We start from the raw sequence: 22,028 nt of genomic DNA on the forward strand, positions 1-22,028 counted from the left end.
TGTCTGGTCTGGTAGTAGTGAGGTAGATGAGACTTCCTACAAGCTGTCTATACTTTGTTGCATCCTCAAATTCCTTTCCTTCAATAGATGTGAGCTTCAAGTTTTGTTCCATTGGAGTAGAAAGAGGATTGCACTCTGTCATGCCAAATCTGTTTAACAAATCTCCAATGTATTTCTTTTGAGAAAGAAATATGGACTTTGGATGTTGGGTTACTTCAATGCCAAGATAGTAATAAACATAGCCCAAATCAGTCATTTCAAAAAATTTTCCTAATTCTTTCTTTATGGATGCAATATAGCTTTCATTGTTCCCTGTTATTTAAAAGATCATCTACATATACCACAAGATATACAACTGTTTTTCCAACTTTCTTGACAAATAAAGTTGCATCATCAAGATCAAAATTATTGAAGTTGAGTTTCAGAAGATGCTCAGTTAGTTTTTCATACCAGGCTCGTGGTGCTTGTTTGAGGCCATACAAGGACTTTACAAGTTTGCATACTTTATGTTCATGTCCGTTCACAGCAAATCCTTCAGGCTGGGACGTAAAAACATTCTCTTTTAGATCTCCATTCAAGAATGTAGTTTTTACATCCATTTGATGGACTTTCCAATCGTTCTGAGCAGCTAGTGCAAAGAGTGTCCGGATGGTGGCCCATTTTGCTGTGGGGGCAAAAGTTTCCTCATAATCGACCCCTTCCTTCTGTGCAAAACCTTTTGCCACAAGCCTAGCTTTGTGCTTGTCAAGTGAGCCATCAGCTTTGTACTTGTTCTTGTAGACCCACTTGCAGCCAATTGGTTTGGTTCCAAATGGAGGATCAACCAGCTTTCAAGTGCCATTCTTTATGAGGGCATCATACTCCTTCTGCATCGCTTCTTTCCATTCATCATGAGAAGCAGCTTCTTTGAAGGAAGTTGGTTCAAAATCTGTAGACAAGTTCAATTCACAATCATAAGTAACATCCATATCAACAGGTGAATTAGAGTTATCTACATCACCTCCATCTTGTCGGTTTGTATTTCTGGTTCCTGTTTTTCCAATTTCATCAGGATGAACACTTTCAAGTGTCTTTGTCAGCCACTTTGGGGGACCTTTCTGAGATGGTCCAGGCTGCTCTGTTGATTGAGTTGGGTCTGAATCAAGATTGAGCCTCCCAATTCTATCAATTACATCACTTAAAGCATCATCCGTTGTTGGAGTGTCATGCAGGGGAGATTGTTCTTCAGAAGAAGATTCCACATGTTGATCTAGTATAGGAATCCCCCCTTCAAGATGTGGAATCTGATTATCAAACTCTTGAAATGATTTTGGTTTTGTGAATCTATCCAAGCGATCAAGTTGCCACTCAACAACACTGTCATATTTGGATGATTCAAGAAAAATGACATCTCTAGATATAACAAACTTTTTATTTACTTCATCATAGAGACGGTATGCTTTAGATGTGTTTGAATACCCCAGGAAGATACACTTACGACTTCTAGCACCAAGTTTGTTTCTATGTACCTTTGGTATTAAAGCATAACAGGTGGAACCAAAGATCCTGAGATGTTTTATCGAAGGAACATGTCCATACCACAATTCATAAGGAGTTTTTTTTCTTATAGCACTAGATGGACATCTATTCTTTATATATGCAGCACATAGAACAGCATCAGCCCAAAACATTGTCTTTACATTTTTGAAGAAAAGCATGGATCGTACCATATTCAAAATTGTTCTATTCATTCTTTCAGCTACACCATTCTGTTGAGGATTATAAGGCACAGTTGTTTGATGTTTGATCCCATGTTGGCAAAGATAGTTTTCAAATTCATTTGATGTATATTCTTTTCCATTATCAGTGCGAATAGACCCAATATGAGATTGTGCATCATTTTCAATCCACTTATGAAAATTCTTGAATGTTTGAAAAGCATCAGATTTGTTCTTCAATAAATAAACCCAACACATTCTGGTGTAATCATCAATAAATGTCATGATATATTTATTTCCATTTGCAGAAGGAACAGGCATTGCACCACATAAATCTGAATGAATGAGTTCAAGCTTCCTATGTGCTCTTGAATGTGAATCATGAAAAGACTGTTTGCTATGCTTTCCTAGAATGCAAGCATCACATTGCTTATGTTTTCTAGGAATTGTAGGCAAACCAGCAACACCATTTTTCTTCAACAAGCGGAGACTATCATAGTTTAAATGTCCAAATCTAGCATGCCATAATAAACTTGATGGAAGTGTACCTTCTTCATGATGAGAAATATATGAAAAATGTTGTGCATAAGCAGAAGTTCCGTGCAGTTTAAGAAGTCTTTCTTCTTCTATACCCCTCATGACAAGTGAGTGGTCAGATGCCTTTCTTACCTCAAGCTTTCCATCAAACATATGAATGGAGTGACCTTGCTGGCGGATGTGGACTAGGGACAACAAGTTTCTCTTGAGCTGTGGGAGATATAGAACATGATCCAGAAGAAAGTCTGGAAGACCAGGACTTTTAAGCCTGATTGTGCCAAGCCCTGATGGCTTGATTTTTGACTGATCTGCAAAGTATGCTGCTCCATCAACATTGTCAGTGAAATCTTCAAAAAAATCTTTCCTATGAGTCATATGACAGGTTGCTCCTGAATCAAGCAACCAGTCATTTTTCGAAGAAGCAAGTGAAGCATTAAACAAGTCTTCATTTACTCCGATGTTACATTGTGCCTCAATATAGTGAGCGGATTCAGGTGCTTTACCTTTGTCTGTGTCATCAGTTTTACCTTTCTGCTGATTTCTTCTCTGCTCAATTTTGTCCCATGGTAGTTTGCATGTAGAAGCATCATGTGATCCATTTCGTTTGCAGCGAATGTAATGCAGATATGCCTTTTCTGCTTGAGAATGTCTGCCCCCCCTGCCTCTGAAGTATCTTCCTCTTCCTCTTCGTCCACCTCTTCCTCTTGTAGAATGTTGAGCAGGATGCTTTTCTTTATGAGCAAGGCAAACAGTCTCTTCAGAAGATTCAGGGACTGTCTTCTTTCCAAAGGCTTTCTCTCTTTCAGCGAACTTTTTCACAAGAGACTCAAAGGTTATGTCTTTAAGATTTCCATTTTCTTGTAAAGACTCAAGATAATTGGAGTAGGTAGGATAGAGTGCTTTGAGAAAGGCAATAAGAGAGATATCCAGCTCAACTTTAGTGGATTTAATATCATGCATTATAGACTTTATTTCAGATGCAAGAGCAAGAGGATCATTATTTTTCAGTTCAAGAGTGAAGAGTTTAATCATGAGCTAAACAACTTCAAGTGAAGAATGTGAATCATAGAGTTCTTTCAGCTTTTTTAAAGCTTCAAAGGGAGTGGAATAGGATGAAATATGACGACTTACTTCTTCATTTACAGATGTTGCGATCAATGCATAGGCTTTGCTGTTCTTGTTTTCCCAAATGACAAGTTCTTTATCTGATGTAGGCTGCACAGGGTCTTTGTCTTCTTCTCCGACACACACTCCTTTCCACAACTCATTGTAGATGAGGGTTTGTTTTACCATCCAAGACCATTCAGAATAGTTCTCCTTGCCAGTCAAAACTATTCCGACCATAGAGATGATTGAATGCATGTTGTAAAAAAAATACTTCTGCTTGATAAAAAAAAAACTTCCTTACAGCCTTATGCACTATATTTTCTACAAATCCCTCTAATGTGTGACAGAAGGCATCAGAATTTCATTGAAATATTATATCACTTTATGCTTCAATACAGCATTACCAAAAATAAAAAACTGTGCAATATCACTATATCACCTCCACAAATGCTTTGATATATAAAATTCTCTGACTGATATGACTTAGAATGCTTTTGAAAACTGCTTATATAAACGCCTTGAATGATATATATAAGCTGCTCAATACAATTTGAACTACTAAACACGGTTTTGCTACCATACGCAGCAATGTTCACTCTACCATTCAAGTATCAATCATTGATAATAAAACAAATAGCTGCATTTTCCAGTTCAAAACCTTATCAAGAAACACAAGCAACAACACAAAATCGCGTTTCCATTGGAGACACTACCTTCTGAAGGGGCCAGTACAACTCACTGCCCTTCACGGTCATTTACTTCTTTGGAGTTATTTCGCACTGCAAAAACAGGATTATCAAAGCTTGAAACTTTAAGATTCGTGGGAAGAAGAGCCACGGTTTTGGTTTATACCCACTTTACAACCATCTGCGCTTCCGGGCTCTGATACCATTCACAACGTGAGCGAAGTTGTTTCCATTCGAAATCCAATATTCTTGTCATGCGCTGTGAACAATGTCCTGAGTAGCTTCCCCGACACCCACGCAGAATACAGTCTTGCACAACTAATACGCAGGTGCCAATTGTGAACAAGGGCGAAGTCTAAATAGCGGCTGACGTAGAGGAATTCAATGCAACAGGCATGATTTGGTAAGCTTTTTCATGAGACAGCGTTCGAGTAAATGTATCGACCTAGTGGGATAGCATGGAATGAGCAAGAGAGATCCAGGCAGGCATCAAGCAGGGTCACCAGCACAGAGGCACGCAGTCTCAGGTGTAGCCGAGTGAAGATGGAGGTGAATTAGAGATTCGTAAGGAAAATGAAACGATTACCTTGATTGATACCACAATGGCTCATGATCTGAGAACAGCGCACATTCATCAGTGCATAATTATGGATAGTGTGCAGTCTTCAGGACAGAGGTGCTCAGTCTCAGGACAGAGAGCGCAGTCTCAGGACAGTGCGCAGTCTCAGGACAGAGAGCGCAGTCTCAGGACAGAGAGACGTTTATGCAGACAAAGGCGTTATAGCCAGGCAGAGGCAGAGCAGGTGTGGCAGATGCAGGTCAGAGTGCTGGTAGTCAATGCGCAGAGAGACAGAGGACAACAGCAGAAATGAAGGAGTTACGGCTATTTTAAGAACCTAGGATCTGTGCTCTGATACCATGTCAGGCGAGGGTAACTCCAGAATGAATGAGCGGAAGAAAATACTAACTGCTTTATTCATTAGCTAACTATCATTTATATACATAAATATGACGGATCAGTTCATCTTCTTGATGACTATCCAGTTCACCCATCCGTTGAGGATTAGGTGTCAACATTAATAATGATAATATTGTACATTAATGTAGTTATAAAAATTAGATAGTTGATAAATATTGATATGCATCTAAATATTTCATGATACATTTTATATTGTTAAAATTAATATTGTATAGATTCATTTTCATCATGGATTTACAAGAGTAAAGAGATGAAATATTTTCATATGTAATTCGTTTTTAAAATGTAAAACTTGAAGAAAAGTTTACATTTCAAAAGATTTAATCCCTTTTAGTTCTACGTAAATCCATGATTAAAATCTCTTTCTCTATTTATATATTGCATAGGTTACATTTTTCCTTCTCATTAAGAAACATGTAAATTATTTTACTTCTCAATTACTTTAAATTATTTTACTTTTAATTAATTGTTGATTATTGAAATATATAACTATGATCAACATCAACATACATCTATTTATATACACATACATACTTTCCTTTTGTATCTATATATACATACACATTTTTTCTATGTATCTATGTGTTTGTATATGTTAAAATATATTAGTTAACATAGATTTTCAAATAATTTATTTAATTCCTATTCTGAAATCTTAATAAGAGCAATAGAAACTATATATATATATATATATATATATATATATTTTACTTTTATTTATTTTATCTCTATAAAATTGATATAACACTACATTATTTAGAATAAGTAATGAAATATTTTATATATAATTCCAAAAGGGAGAGAGCAATATTTTTACCACAACTCTTTTATATCGGATAGTAATATTAATAATTAACCTAGTGAGCAAAATGAGAATGAGATTATGAGTTTTTATAATTCTTCTAATTAAAACTTATCAAATATGTATAATGATTTATGTTTTTATCATAGATGACATTGTTTTTTTATTTAGATTATTTTTTAAAAAATGCATGTCAACTCCAAGTTAAGCATGGATAGAATCATGCATTGTCCTTATACATGGCTCTAGAATGTACCTCCATGCTCAAAATACCATAAAAAGTTAAACTACATTGTAGCTGTATTTCAAATTATTACTAATAGTTATAAAAAAAAACTAAATTTTAGTTTTATATGTGTGGTTAACCAAATACCCAAAATATCATAGATCATTTCATATAATACTTGTTAACCTGATATTTTTTAATTAATTAATTTAATTAAAAAGAATTAACTACTTTTTTAATAACTCTCAATCTTCTATATATGAATATTATTAAAAATATTTTTACATATTATAAGAAAGATAAATCTTGCTATCTTATTGTTAAGAAAAATAAAATTTTAGAATTTAATTATTGATAACTAAATTAAAATTTTAAAAATAAGTTATTAATAATTAAATTAAAATTTTAAAAATTATATTTTAAAATAGAGTAAAAAATAAAAAAGTTAATTATAAATCATAAACGCAATTCTGAATTTTGTGTGCATAACCAATAACACTTGTATATACAAATAAGTATAGGCAATTCTGGGATCTAACCAATACTGTGCACACATAACGATCTCCATTACACCGAACTAAAAAAAATATAAAAATAAAAAGACAAATAAAATAAAATCTTAGAACGAAAGAGTGAGCGCATGAATAGCCAACTTGTAAAGTGAAAATTTAAAGTGAAAAAGTAGTGAAAATTTAAATGCTAGAGTATTTGTATCATACCTTTCCTCGATAGTCGACTTCAAATGGTGGGAGAGTTTAGTCGTATAGACATTTTGATCAGTTGGGAAACTGACATTGCAGGGCCATGAAATAATTACTTGCAGGGTGAGTGTCGCCACCAATTTAGGCTTAATAATCCATTAGTGTGCTTCATTTGCTTCCGAAACAATTCCACCATAATTTTATCTAGTAGACATTTGCGTAAACCACACAGGAAGATAAAAACCAAGCTGGTGAAGAAGTTAACTCATTGAATTCTATCTCCAGAGACCCTAAACACACATATATCCTATTTACGGAATTTTTGGTAACGCTGTGAAAGGACAAAATTATTTGTCTCTTGGCCACGCGTTACATGTGAATTTTGTATTGTTAGATGATTCTAAGAGTATTTGCGTGTATTGTTTATTTAGAGTTAGTTATTGGTAGCACACTCTTCATGTGAAATAACAAGCTTCTATTTCTGGAACGATTCTGTTGGACACGCATTACTTGTGGGCTAATATTTTTGACTGATATTTATATGCAGGTGAAGCAACAAAACTCGTTCTTCTTTTATGATTCTGTTTCAGTTAGAAACCAGCAGCCGTACAGTTAGCCTCACCTCACACATCTAATCTAACCTCTCGGTGAAGTATTGCGTAGTAATGATTCTGTTGGACACGCATTACTTGTGGGCTAATATTTTTAACTGACTTTTATATGCAGGTGAAACAACAAAACTCGTATTTTTTTTTATGATTCTGTTTCACTTAGAAACCAGAAGCCCTACAGTTAGCCTCACCTCACACATCTAATCTCACCTTCCGGCCAAGTATTGCGTAGTGTAGTACATAATGCCACTATGTGTTTTCAACTCAATTTAGTTCATTCTCAATACACATGAAGATATTACCAGCGGCTCAAAACGGAAATTCGATCAAACGGTGCTGAACAGATAAATATACCATAAACGATATATAAACCACTTACCATAAAATATCATCCCAACATTATTGTAAAGACAGTAGCTGAAAAAATGTATCACAAGAAAACATTAAATAAAAACGCATACCTCGTTCAATTCACATATTTAGAATATATGTAACAATGATGATACAGACTATGGCATTTCCTTTATATTCTCATTAATTTGTAAGAAGAATTTGCATATTTTGTTCACACCAAATATTTCAAAAATATATTCCAGTGGCCGGATGAAAATGGGCACTTTTCTAAAAATATTCTCATTAGTTCCCATAAATGAGCATGTTCAACTACAGATAGGTTCATCAAAGTGTCTAACAATGTTTTGTTTCCCTAGCGTTCTGAAATCGTTTTCCAGGAAATGACTCTGTTCAACAACATAAATTTTAGTCAAAAGTAAGCGTCTTACAAGCTTTTAAGTTCATGTCTATCAAGACTTATAATTGGTCTATTCTCAAGACTTATAATTGGTCTATTCTTTTGGGGGAGAAACTCTCTATGGTATAATATCGATAAGTGGTTCTATTACGGGATGATTAATAGTATTTTTGTCCATTTATTATTGGCCCATCTATGCAATGGAAACCTCATGAGCTACTAATAATAAACCTTTGAAATGGTTCAATTCTCGCCACCTTAAAAATAAGGATTTAGAATTTTGTTCTTTTCTTATTTGATCCTATCTAGTTCTGTATAAGAATATCTGGGATACTTAACTTAGTATCACATATTTTATAAGGATAAAAATAATTTGCTTGCCCTTTCCACTCCCTTCCCTGCTGCTAAGTTCATGTCTACCAATACTTATAATTGGTCTATAATGATATAGCATCATGATTGATGTTATATCACCTTTTCAAATCAAAGATTCTACATCTTTCTAGGTGTGATCAAGCAAACAAATGTTATACTCAAATTGAAAAATTTATAAGTATCAGATATAGATCAAAAGCTTTTCGAAGAGTATCTTGTCAAGTTTGTTAGTGTTAGAATTGCAATAAATATTAGAACATGTATGTTTAAGTAGCAATTTTATCAGTTGTGTTATCAGTGTTATTCTTATCTATTGAGTCGTTATTTATTGTTCCTATAAATGAGGTTCATGTATAGCTCATTTTCTCAAGCAATGAAGTGTGTTTTCTCCTCGTTCTTCATCTTGTGATCTCTTGGTAGAAAGTCAGTTTATCTTTGCAATCTGATCCTTGGGTATTTTAATACTTCGATATTATCAGAGCTATAGAGGGAGTTCCCTTCTCATCTTCTTTAGATCTATGTAAAAAAAAAAAATTAAGATTCAACGTTGGATCTAGATCTATTTGGAGTTTGTTGTTTCACATGACAACACTTAAGTGAGGATACTTTGGGGCTCCTTGCTCTCTCTCTTTCAAGGGATCAATGGCGGTTTATTGGAACTTTTTCCACAATCTACTTGGTAAGCATATTCATTGATTACAGAAAAAAATCTGCAAATATTGGGGCAGCTGAAGCATGTAGCTCCCCTTTGGGACAAATCGACGCACATAATCGAGAAATGTAATTTTTAATTGTATCTCACAGTTGATAGTAATAGAGATCTTTTCTTAGAGCCTCAGAACACCAAAGTTGGAAGCGTACCCCTTACCCCGTTACTGATCACCTTCTGTGTATGAAATTCACTGAGAAATCATGACCGAGGTTTCTTACTCAGTCCTTGAAACAGTCGGAGAACAACATAGAATTTGACACGTTTGAAGACTGATCTCGGGTCATTTTACATGGTTATCATGATGCAAGAGTATCCATCAAATGGATCAGCTGAAGTAGTGTGATGGTTGTTAGCTTTGAGGCATCATTCAATCGTCAACCATAAGTTCTAAGGGCGTTGAATAAATTTCCTCGTTCTCTTAATTGTCCCATGCAAGAGTTTTTGGAAAGGTGTATCTAAAAGGGAGGAGAATGCCGTTGAAGGTTTTAACCCTGTACAAAAATTATCTGCATACGATTTCTAACAAACAGAAAATAAACAATGGCGAGAGCATAAAACGTAAAACATATATACATACAGATTTTCCGTTGGATCCCAAAATTGAGACTACTAGATTGATTTTTCATTGTATTCCTTTCAACGTTACAATACATATATATACATGCCAAAGCAGCCATAAACACCAATCCATTCACCCTGGATTAAAACATAACCATAGTTCTCTTCACCAGATCTGTAAAATACCATAGACAAAAAACCATCATTCCCAAAACCATGAGTGAAATCCATGCACATAACCATATGTAGGTCCACCCACCTAATATAAGGTCCACAAAAAATTTTCCAGGGTCACTGCCCTAGACCCCGTGCAGGGGGCTAACACCCCCTATTGCGCCCAGTACAATGTACGAGAGGATCTACCACCCTGGTTGTCTACCACATGAGAGCTTAGTAATTGGTCCAACGTTGAAATGCCCATTGTTTCTCTACACCAAGAGAACTTCTCAGTGCTCACAGTTTTTGTCAATGCATCTGCAGTTTCTTCAAAGTGTCCACCTTTACTAGCAATACCTATTTTCCTCAACCATATCCCTCACAAAGTGATACTGAACATCAATGTGCTTTGTCTTTGAATGATAAGCAAGGTTTTTTGCCAAGAAAATTACACTTTGGATGTCACAGTTTATCTTTATTACTCGTTATACTAACAACATACTTGAACACAATATATGCAACCAAACTGCTTCCTTGCTTGGATGAGTGGCTTCCATATATTCTGCCTATGTAGTTCAAAGTGCCACTACAGACTGTCTCTTACACATTCAATTGACTGCACCTCCAAATAGGTTAAACACAAACCCACTTGTCATTCTTATTTGATCGATATCTTTAACTGAGTCTGCATCAACAAAGACATATATGCCCAAAACTCTATCCAATCCCGGTCTTCCTTGGTAGCAAAAACCATAATCACTAGTGCCACACAAATACCTAAAAACCTCCTTCACTATCGTCCAATGCTTCTTCCATGGTTTTGATATAAACCTGCTCAATACTTCCAGTGCATGTGCAATATCTGGTCTACTACAGATCATTGCATACATTAGGTTATTGATTGAACTTGCATATGGAACATAAGACATGTCCTCTTCCTCTTCTTTTGTCTTGGGACATTGTTCAACTGATAAATTTACACCTATAGGAATAGGAACCTTAACTCGTTTACTATCCTGCATATTGAACCTCTGTGGTATTTTCTCGACATACTTCTTATGGCTTAACTAGGGCTTCCTCTTTGCCCGATCTTGTTTAATTTTCATGCCCAAAATATAGCTCACATCACCAAGATATTTCATGTTGAATTTGGAGGATAATTCGGTCTTCAAATCTTGGATAATTTCTTTGTCATTTCCAACCAACAACATATCATCGACATACAAGAATAGATAAATAAAAAGGTCACCAATTAATTTTAAATGCACACGGTGATCTTCTTTACTTCTAGTGAATCCATGTCCCTGTATAAATATATCAAATTTCTGATACCACGTCCTTGGTGAATGTTTTAACCCATACATATAACTTTTTAACTTGTATACCAATTATTCATTACCCTTCGTTGCAAAGCCTTCAATTCGCTTCATGTAGATCTCTTCTTCCAGATCCCAGTGAAGAAATGTTTTCTTCACCTCCATCTATTGTACCTCAAAATCGAAAGCTTCAACAACAGATAAAAGTAACCTAATAGAAGCTACCTTGGCAACAAGAAAAAAAACATCAACAAAATCAATTCTTGGCACTTGGGAGTAACCTTTTGCTACCAACCAAGATTTGTATTTCTCCACCTTGCCTTCTTCATTCATATTATTCTTAAACACCCATTTTCTGCCAATGGATTTCTTTCCACCTGACGACTCCACCAAATCCCAAGCCTCATTTTTGTGCAAAGATGCCATTTCATCAACCATGGCCTCTTTCTAGAGTTTGCCATCCTCTAAATCTATTGCTTCCCTCACATTTCTGGGATCATCATCAATAATAGTTGAAGAAAAATTTGAACAAAAAGCAGATGGACTATACCTTTCTAGCTACCTTCTTTCTCGAATTGATCTTCTCACAGCTGGAGTTTGTGACTCTTAATCTTCTGAATCCTCTTATCTTGTAGAGTTTGATTCTTCCTCCCTTCACTCAAACTCTATATTCTCAGATTCCTTTGGCACGACTTCATGTTTAATAACATCTTTCACCTCTCTAAACACCACATCTTAGTTGTACACAACTTTTCTTTTTACTGGGTTGCAAAGCTTATAAACTTTTAAACCATCCTTATACCCAATAAAGATGCACCTTTCAGATTTACTTTCCAACTTTGTTCTTTTCTCCTTTGGAACATGTAGATATGCATTTTACCAGTCCATACCTATTGTGGAGTCTTATCATCCAACGCTGATGAAGGTGATCTATTGACTAGGTAACATGCAGTCTCCATCGCCTCTGCCCAGGATTCTTGTCCTAACCTAGTACCACTCATCATGTTTCTTTCATTTTACATCAATTTCCCATTCATTCTTTCTAAAACTCCATATTTCTGAGGTGTGTATGGAGTAGTAGTATTTCGTGCTATACCACATTTCTTACAGAACTCTTCAAATTCCTTCTTGCAAAAATTTCCACTGTTATCTGTCCTCAGCACCTTTATATTCTTCTCTATCTAATTTTGCACTAGAACCTTAAATTATTTAAACTTGTCAAAGACTTCAGATTTCTTCCCGAGGAAAAAGATCCATATATTCCTTGAGAAGTCATTTATAAATGATACAAAGTACACCGACTTACCTAGTGATGGAATTGTCACTGGTCCAAACACATCACTATGAATAAGCTCTAATATTTGTTTCACCCTCTTAGCACTAGAGGGGAAACCCGCCCAATTCTGCTTCCCATATACACAAGTTTCATAGAAATAAAAAGCTAGAGAGAAATTACACACACCTTCTACCATACTATTACCATGAAGTATTCGATGTCCCTTCTGTCCAATATGTCCAAACCTTTGATGTGATAGCACGTTCTTTTCTCTAGAGACCACTAGCGTTTATGCTCCACCTTCAGGAACCACATAACTGTTGCACCCATCAATAACAATACTATCCTAAATCTTGTATAGAGTTCCAACATGAACTCCTTGTATCAGTACCAGTGCTCCCTAAACCATCTTGTAGGTATCTCTCTCGAACACTTTTTTTACACCTCCGTCATCTAGCTTGATTACAAAAGTCAAATTTCTGGCCAATGCAGGAATATGCAGAAAACCCAAAAGTGTTCTAATTCTTCTGCATTGCAACATCAACTTGACTTTTGATCGACCAATGATTTTAGCCTTCCTTTCAGACCCTAAGAATACATCACCACCATCATATTTCTCATACTCACAGAAACACTCTCTATGGGGAGTGAAGTGAAAGGATGCACCTAAGTCAATTAACCATGCCTCATGATCTCCATGTGTATTTGAAGAAGAAGCCAAGTACACCTACCCACCTTCATTTGAGGTGGTTTTGGCCTCTGCAGAAGGAGTTTCATCAGATCCCTTTCCTTTCTTAGGAGCTTTAGAATTATAATCCCTTTTGAAGTGCCCTTCCTTTCTGCATTTTAAGCACACCTTTATAGGTTTTCCAGGAGATTTATATCTCCCATTTGAGGACATACTTTTGTTTTTGTTTTGGGACTATCCTCATACATAAAAGATATCACCATTCTGGCTCTCCATATTTTCCCATTTCATCTCCTTCGATAGAAAGGATGAGAATATTTCATCAAACTGCAAGGAAGTTGCATTGCTACATATTGAAACAACTAGACTATCCCAAGAATATGGTAGAGAGCACAACAAACTAATGCACTTATCTTCACCTTAAATTTTAATGTCAATAGATAATAACTCACTTACCATAGTATTAAAGGCATTCAGATGCTCTCTCACCAAGTCTCCATCTTTCATCCTAAGGTTATACAACATTTTCCGTAGGAACAGTTTATTCACCAGAGACTTAGATTGGTACAAAGTCCCTAACCTTCCCCACAAAGCCTTCGATGAAGCTTTCCCTAATGCATTCAACACTACTGAATCTGAGACACACAATTGTATTGTGCTCTTTGCCTTCCGATCCAACTTTTCCCGATCTTGAGCTCACATTGTTGATGGTTTAGTACCCAGATCTACCATGATCCATTGATCAACTCAAAACACCGATTATTAAATTTCTCGATCTCTATCTTTCCATTGCTCGCCATCTTTTTTCACCATAAGAATCGATCTCATAGAACTTCCACTGAACAGGGTCTACCACAGTCCCGAGAAAAACCCCTTAGCAGCAAACGCGTCCCCTTGAAGCCAAAACAACTATGATACCATATGAAGGTTTTATCCCCATAGAGAAATTACCTACATATGAACTCTAAAAAGCAAAAAATAAACAATGGCAATAGCATAAAACATAACTAATATATATACAGAGATTTTCTCCTAGATCCAAAAACCACGCCTACCAGATTGATTTTTCATTATATTCGTTTCAATGTTACAATACATATATATACTGCCGAAGAATCCATAAACCTAATCCATTAACCCTAGATTAGAACATAACCATAGTTCCCTTCACCGGATCTATAAAATACCATGGATAGAAAACCATAATGCCCCAAACCATGTGTGAAATCTATGCACAAAACTAGAGGTGTGTCCGGCCACCTAATATAGGGTCCAAAAAATTTCTTGGGGCACCACCCCAGACCCAGTGCAAGGGAGCTAACACCCCCCTTCTAACCCCAAGATAGGAGGTGTTGTCGACCCCCCGGAATCCCCCTACTGCACCCAAAGCAACGTATGCACATTGGGTAGTCTTGGGAAGAATACAACACACACCCAATAACCATATTATCAAAAAAAAAAAAAATGGGCTAATTCTATTCGTATTTCTTTTTATGAGCTAAAAAAAGGAAGTGAGCCATTTTTGTTTTGGGTTAAAAGGAAAATTGGGAAAAATTTATTGACTAATGTAAAAAGGAGAGTCATGGGAAATATTACATGCATTTTTTTAGCATATTTTTCTGGCAATCTTTTAGTTCGCTAAAAATAGGTTTGGGAAAATTTTGTTTCACTTTCTGCGATAGGTTTATAATTTGAGTTTTGATATTATGGTCAAGTTAAGGATAATAGCCTTAATTACTACATACAATTATCATACAAGAAAAATAAAAATGCAGCTATTGCTACAATCTAGGGGGTTGTGGAAAACATTAAGTGAAAACCACTAGAATTTTACAAAATAAGTTTAAAGATTTGCCTACAAGAATAAGTTATATGAAGCAATGGGGCTGATTATGTTGCACCTTTCATACATCATATTATTTCATATTGAAGATTGTTCAACTCCCAAAGAAAGTTTGGAAAAACTAGCTTTTGTATTTTTAGGTATCAATGAATTCCATGCATTAGAATTGAAAACTAAATTATCAACCATAGTACCTAGTGAACATGCCTCTAATGAAGAGTATCTTGCTCAGATCGAGTCTTTTTTGTATCAATTAAAAACATGTGGCAAGGAGAAAAAAATATTTTGAGTGTAATTTCTTGATTTTGTAAAAATTAAAGAGTCATTTTCAAATGTTTGCATCTAACTTCTATGCATCAAGGGATCCTATTGGCGACAAATTTTAAATGCCCATTTTTGAGATATTATTTTGTTATTGTCTCATAAGATAACAATATAATCTCAACTAACTAGATGTTCTCTCTATCTCTTCAAATCAAGCTTTGGTGCTTCATAACTCTAAAGGTAAGCACAAAGCTCTGTTTCAACCAAAGAAAAATTATGCACAAACTCGTGAGTCTTCCTCCAATCCTAAGAAAAATACTAAGTCTCCTTCTCTAGTTTCTAAGAATGAAGAATCCTCCTCAAAGAAAAAAGAAAAACAGGAAAAGAAGAAGACCAAAAGAGATGAAATTTATACTTTCTTTGGAAAATAGGGGAATATTGAAGCAAGACATTAGAAAAAGTTGATTGCCTTAGAAGAGGTCATGAAGAAGCACAATATTTCAGTAGGTAAGGGAAAGGATTTATCCACCCAATCCATGTGTAAATGTACATACAATTGGATACCTGATTCAGCAACTTCACACCGTATGACTCCTTGTCAAGACTTCCTTACCTCTACATCTCATAGCGACATCTCACAAATTGTAGTTGGTGACTCTACCCAACTTGAAGTCTTGGGATTAGGAATTGTACAAATGACACATGGTTGCAAAAACAAAATGCTCCTAGTCCCTTAAATTTTTGCAAAATTACTGCACATTTATCAAATCTATCATTCTCGTAGTCGGAAAACTGTAGAGTTTTATGCAAATGAAGTAGTCATTATAGAACTACATGACCTTGTAGTTGTTGTTGATATTGGACAAGTTTATCATGCCTCTAGATTATATAACTTTTTTTTTTCTTTGATCCTTCCTATTCTTATTATTTTATAGCTTAGGCTGATTCATTGAGTAAGCTTTCACACGAAAGATTTGGTCATCTCAATTATAGATATTTACAACAAATGTACACTCAAAATTTGGTTTTAGGTCTTCCTAAGGTTTCATGTGTTGATGGAGTATTTGTAGGTTGTGCCCTTTCCAAACAATACAAAGATCCCTTATCTAAAGGGAAAACCTCAAGGGAAAAATCACCTCTTGAGTTGGTTCATAGTGATCTAATGCCATTTTAAGCTTCTTGTTTTTTAGAGGCCATATATGAATTAAATTTTATTGATTATTTTCAAGGTGCTCCTGGTTGTATTTTCTCAGGTACAAGATAGAAGTATTTGTAACCTTCATGACATTTCAAGCTCTTGTTGAGAAACAATATTAATGTTCTCTTAAAAATCTATGCACAGATAATGGGGGAGAATATATGAGCAAGGAATTTCAAACTTTTTGCAAAGAACATGACATTCTTCATCAAAATCATGTTCCCTACACCCCTCACCACAATGGTGAACTTGAATGGAAGAATAGAACACTTAAGGAGATGGTCAATCACATGATTCATTCCAAGGACTTGCAATCCACTTTTTCAGCTAAACCAATTAATTGTGCTAATTACATTCAAAATAGGATGCCTCATGAATAAATTCCAAATATGAATCCAATGAAAGCTTGGACACATGAAAAGCCTGATGTATCTTCTTTCAGGGTATTTGGTAATCCTACTTCAAAATTAATTCCCAATTAAAAATGCAAAGCCATGGAAAAGAAAAGTCAAAATTAATATTTTTTGGCTAGTGTGAGGACATGAAAACATATTGTTTCCTTGATCGTATCTCTATGGAAGTTTATTTTTTAAGAGTTGTTCATTTTAATGAAAATATCAGTCCATGATCATCTTCTTCCCCTACTACCTCATCTTCAATTGTTGATTCTAGTTCTAATAATTATGATACTTTTATAGATATAGTATATGGAATCTCTCTTTTGAGTTATGCCATTTCAAAGGATCCACAACAATTTTCGGATGTTGTTTGAAAACCTGAGCGGGATGCTACCATGAAAGAAGAGTATTATTCTTTGATGAAGAATCATGCTTGGGATTTTGTTCCTATTCTAAAGGCATGCAAGTTGTTCCATTGAAAGTGGGTCTACATAACCAAATATGTAGTAGATGGATGTGTAGACAAACGTAAGGCATTCCTTGTGGCTAGCGGGTTTTCACAGGTTGAAGGAATTGACTACTATGAGACTTTCTCTCCTATCACCAAGATGGACTCTATTCATCTTATGCTTTCTCTTGCAACCTCCCAAGGCTAGTTAGTTTACTAGGTGGATGTTAAAAGCATTTTTTGCATGGTGATATACATGAGGAGATTTACATGGAAAAACCCCCTAGTTTTGTGCAGGCTCTTTCACTTATCTACAAACATAGGAGATCTTCGAATGGTCTCAAACAAGCTCCTAGAGATTGGTATAAGGAGATGGATATTTTTCTGCTTTCCTTAGGGTTCAATCATTGTGACTCTGATCCAATAGTATGCACTAAGATACAGGGCTCCAATTTATTGATTATAGTTTTGTATGTGGATGATTTGATCCTCACATGAGTTCTTTATCTATGATTCAAATTGTTAATGAAGCATTGATGGGATAATTGGTTATGACATATCTTGCTCTTCTACACTACTTTCTTGGCTCGCGGGTTCACCAATATTTGAAAGGAATAACCATATTCTAGAAGAAATATGCTCTTGATTTACTCCAACATTTTGGAATGGATAATTGTAATTCTTCACCTATTCCTTTTCATTTTGGTGTTATTCTTACTGCTAGTTGCAACACTCCTACAACGGATCCAACATTGTATCACTAACTTGTTGGAATCATACTTTATTTGACACCCACTCGTCCTGACATTGCCTACGCAGTGAAGATGGTCTCTACATTTTCTTAGGATTCTCATCAAAGTCCCTGGAAGGAAGCAAACCATATTCTTAGATATATCCAAGAAACTTATAATTTTGGCATTCAGTATATTGTTGGTTCTCTTGAGCTTGCAGGTTTCACTAATTATGACTAGGATGGATTAGTGGACGATCATAAATGCCCCTCTGGATGTGTTTTATGTCTTATATCTAGTCCTATTGCCTGGTCCTGCAAGAAGTAGTCAGGAATTGCATTATCTATGGTATAATATGAGTATAGAGCTACAACTCTCACAAGTCAAGAAGTTATTTGGTAGTGATGGTTATTTCTTGAGTTTGTCATTGAGAAAGATCAAGCTACTCTCTTATGGTGTGATAATCAAAGTTCAATACAAATTTCTATAAATCCCATGGAGAATCAATGAAAAAAACACATTGATATTCATATGCACTTGATTCACCAACTTATTCAAGATGGTGCCCTCAACATGGAATATATACATACAGAAGAAAAAATAAAAAATATTGTTAAAAATTCCTTCACATCACGAAGGTTTCTTCAGTTACAAAATATACTTGGAGTAAAGGAATTTAACCTTGGGGGATCATCTTGAGTCCTCCTTCCTTTATCTCTTCACCTTTTTTCATCTTTCTCCCTTCTAAAATGTTGTACATGGGTACCTAAACTGGCCTAGTTGTTGGGACCCATTATTTTCATTCTTTTTCATTATTTTCCTGCCTATGTTTCGGTTATGGGTAGGGTGTTAGAGCTAAAATAAATATTGAAACTTGTAAGCTTACATAGTTATATTATCAGCTACGTCATTAGTCTTATTCTTATCTATTGATTCATCGGTATTATCTTCTAGCTACCATTAGAAGCCTATATTGTTCCTATAATTTTGGTTCATGTATAGCTCGTTTTTTCAAGCAATGAAGTGTGTTCCATCATTGTTCTTCATCTCCTAATCTCTTGGTAAAAGGATTTTTTAGCTTTGTAGTCTAATCCTTGGGTATTTTAATACTCTTTCAATTAGGAATGTACTCATAAACAAACAAAATTTCCATTCACATAGCTCAACAACTTTTACTGTATATTGACCTCTACAAATTGTGATCAAGAATAAAAATAGTTGCCAAAAAAATCTCAAATTTACACTGAAAACTTGGAAATCATGAAAAATGTAAAGAGAGAAGAGTTGTCAATTGCTCAATTTTGATTTTTTTGCACCTCAATTACTTTTTACAATGTAAAGCCTAAATATTCTTATTATTATTCCTTCTTTGTCATATGTGATAGTCATGATATTTTGCTACATATAGTAAACTTGAATAACTAGATCACTGATGCCAAAAGTGTTACTCAAAGCACTACTAAGATTACAACTAGTTTTAATCATGTTTTTCACCTAAGTAAGATAAAATTCTCAACTAAATTTGATGAAACACAAGAAGGAGACGCCTTACCATGTGAAAAAGTGTTTCTTTAATATCCACAACTCGCCTTAGTTAATTGATACCGGACATGCCATTCGCAACTCTTTCGCATGTGTTCCCTATCAATATTCTAATGGGAAGATGAATGAATATTCAATGTTACCTATTTGGCTTCTATATTAATGCATGTACTTATCTTTTCTGTTGTCTACTTCCTTATTTATGTCGGAATTGGTAATTTGAAGTTGACTTAGCCCATGCCTGATGTGAAAGGATGGTGCTGGAGAGAGGTTTACAACTTCAAATTTATTTTTCCTTTCAAGAAAAAATTTATGAAATTTACTTGGTTTTCATTCCAATCATATTACTTATACATTTATGAATGTTAAATTTAGAAATTTACAAATTCTTTTCTCTTTTTAAACACAAGTTTTACTACTGTATTTTTTTTGAACAAGCCAAGAGTCATTCTATATCGGGAAATGTGTAGGCGTAATGTAAGAATGTATCAAAAAGATTTAAACTATATGGGGAAATGTGTAGGTGTAATGTAAGAAAATATGTCAAAAATTTTCAAATGCCTAGAAAAACTTATGTAAAAAAAATGTTGATGGAATTAATAATAAAAAGTTAAAACCAAAATAAATAATAAAATTAAATTTTTTATATAGTAATTCTATTTTTTATTAAAATTATTAATAGAAATTAAGATTCATTCTACCATATGAATCAAAATAATAATTATGTAAGAATATTTAAATTTAATTAACAAACACATCAAAACTTAACACTTCTAATATAGAAAGGCTTTTAATCATGGATATGCACCCTACATTTTCATGGATATTAACTAACTTATAAATATGACTTGTTACAATACCATGGGCCAATAAGATGGCTTATCAATACCAAATCTCGAAAACCATAATTCATTTCACAATATTCAATACTACTAAAAATATTTAGTAGATATTCAATATAAATTAAATCAAAATTTTAGTAATAATAAAAATGAAAATATGTTTAGATGTGAAATTTATATAATATAATATGCTTCCAGCTTAGATCCATCATAACTTTGTATCTATCAAGTTCGTAGAAGCATGTAGGGGAATAAAATATCTTCAGTGAAATCAAACATCATGAGTGAAACGAGATTTGATCCCTCTCAATGCTTTTATATATGGCACTAATTGACCTATACATGCTTAATTATAAAAATTACGGTGTTGATGAGAAGATGATCCCGCTAATCTAAAGTCTAAGCTTTAGAAATGGGTATCTCCACATTTCTAAATGTAAATCATCACACACCATATAAAAAGCCATTCATTTAAATATGAAAATTAGGTGAGATTCCATTACTAATTATGTCGATTTCCATGTCTATTTTCAAATAGGACTTTTAGAATTTTAGTTTAATTATCAACAATTATTAGGTGAATAATAGATATTTAAAACTCACAAATTATTTCCTAATATTATTAATAGTAATCACATATCAAAGGCTAAAATTTATCTCAAAAGTAGGGGTAAGTGTCTATAATTAAAATAATGGTTACCTATTTTTCTTAGTATGTTTAAACAATAATGAATTCTTTATACTATAATAATAATAATAATAGGTATTCATGGTCGTAAATAAATTATGTTAAGATAAACATAACATTTCAAATGTAGAGAAAACATGAGCTTTGCGGCTCTTAGCTCTTGGCGGCTAAGTTTTCCCTATCTCAGGCATCATTAGCTCAGATTTGATATATAGATGATTGTAGCACTCTGATCTCCGGCTCCATTTCATGATTTTACTGTTGAAGATTAGTTTTGGCTAAAAGAGACCCTGGAATTTGTAGTTGCATCTCCTGAAAGGGTCTGCATTACATTTGATAGATGTAGCACTCGTGGCTTCTCATATTTGATCTTGCAGATCAATTTTCATTTGATCATTATGGAGGAGGTGGTTGATTTTAGAGCCCTACTGTAGGCACGGAAACCACGAGGGCCTTCTTCCCCACCCCAAAGTTTTTTGAAGAAATTAGCTAAGATTCTAGATATGGAAATCTCTCTATGAGATCCATGCAAGATATCCTTAGTCCTCTCAGAAAAATCATTGGTCGGAAAGTTTATGGGCTTATGGACGAATCCAGTGTTTTTTGAATCATGGATCACGGAACAACAAAACCACAAGATTCAATGTTAGGTAATTATCTTTGCAGTAGGCAAGGGTTTATATGTTTTTATATTTGTGAATAAACTAGAAAGAGATCTGATTTTTAGGTCATGGTCGTGTTTTAAGGGGACAATAGGCCTCTTTATCTCCCCATTGACTCTAGATTTTAGTCCAAATTTTGAAATTACTTTTGTGCCAGCGTGGATTTGGATACCTCGCCTCTCTCTCCATCTCTAGGGACCTGATTCACTAAAAGATATTGGAAATAAGTTGCGT

Source organism: Pinus tabuliformis, chromosome 2_2, assembly GCF_031772625.1.
Source record: "Pinus tabuliformis cultivar Carrire ecotype Pingquan chromosome 2_2, CPIR1, whole genome shotgun sequence".
Classification (NCBI taxonomy): Eukaryota; Viridiplantae; Streptophyta; class Pinopsida; order Pinales; family Pinaceae; genus Pinus; species Pinus tabuliformis.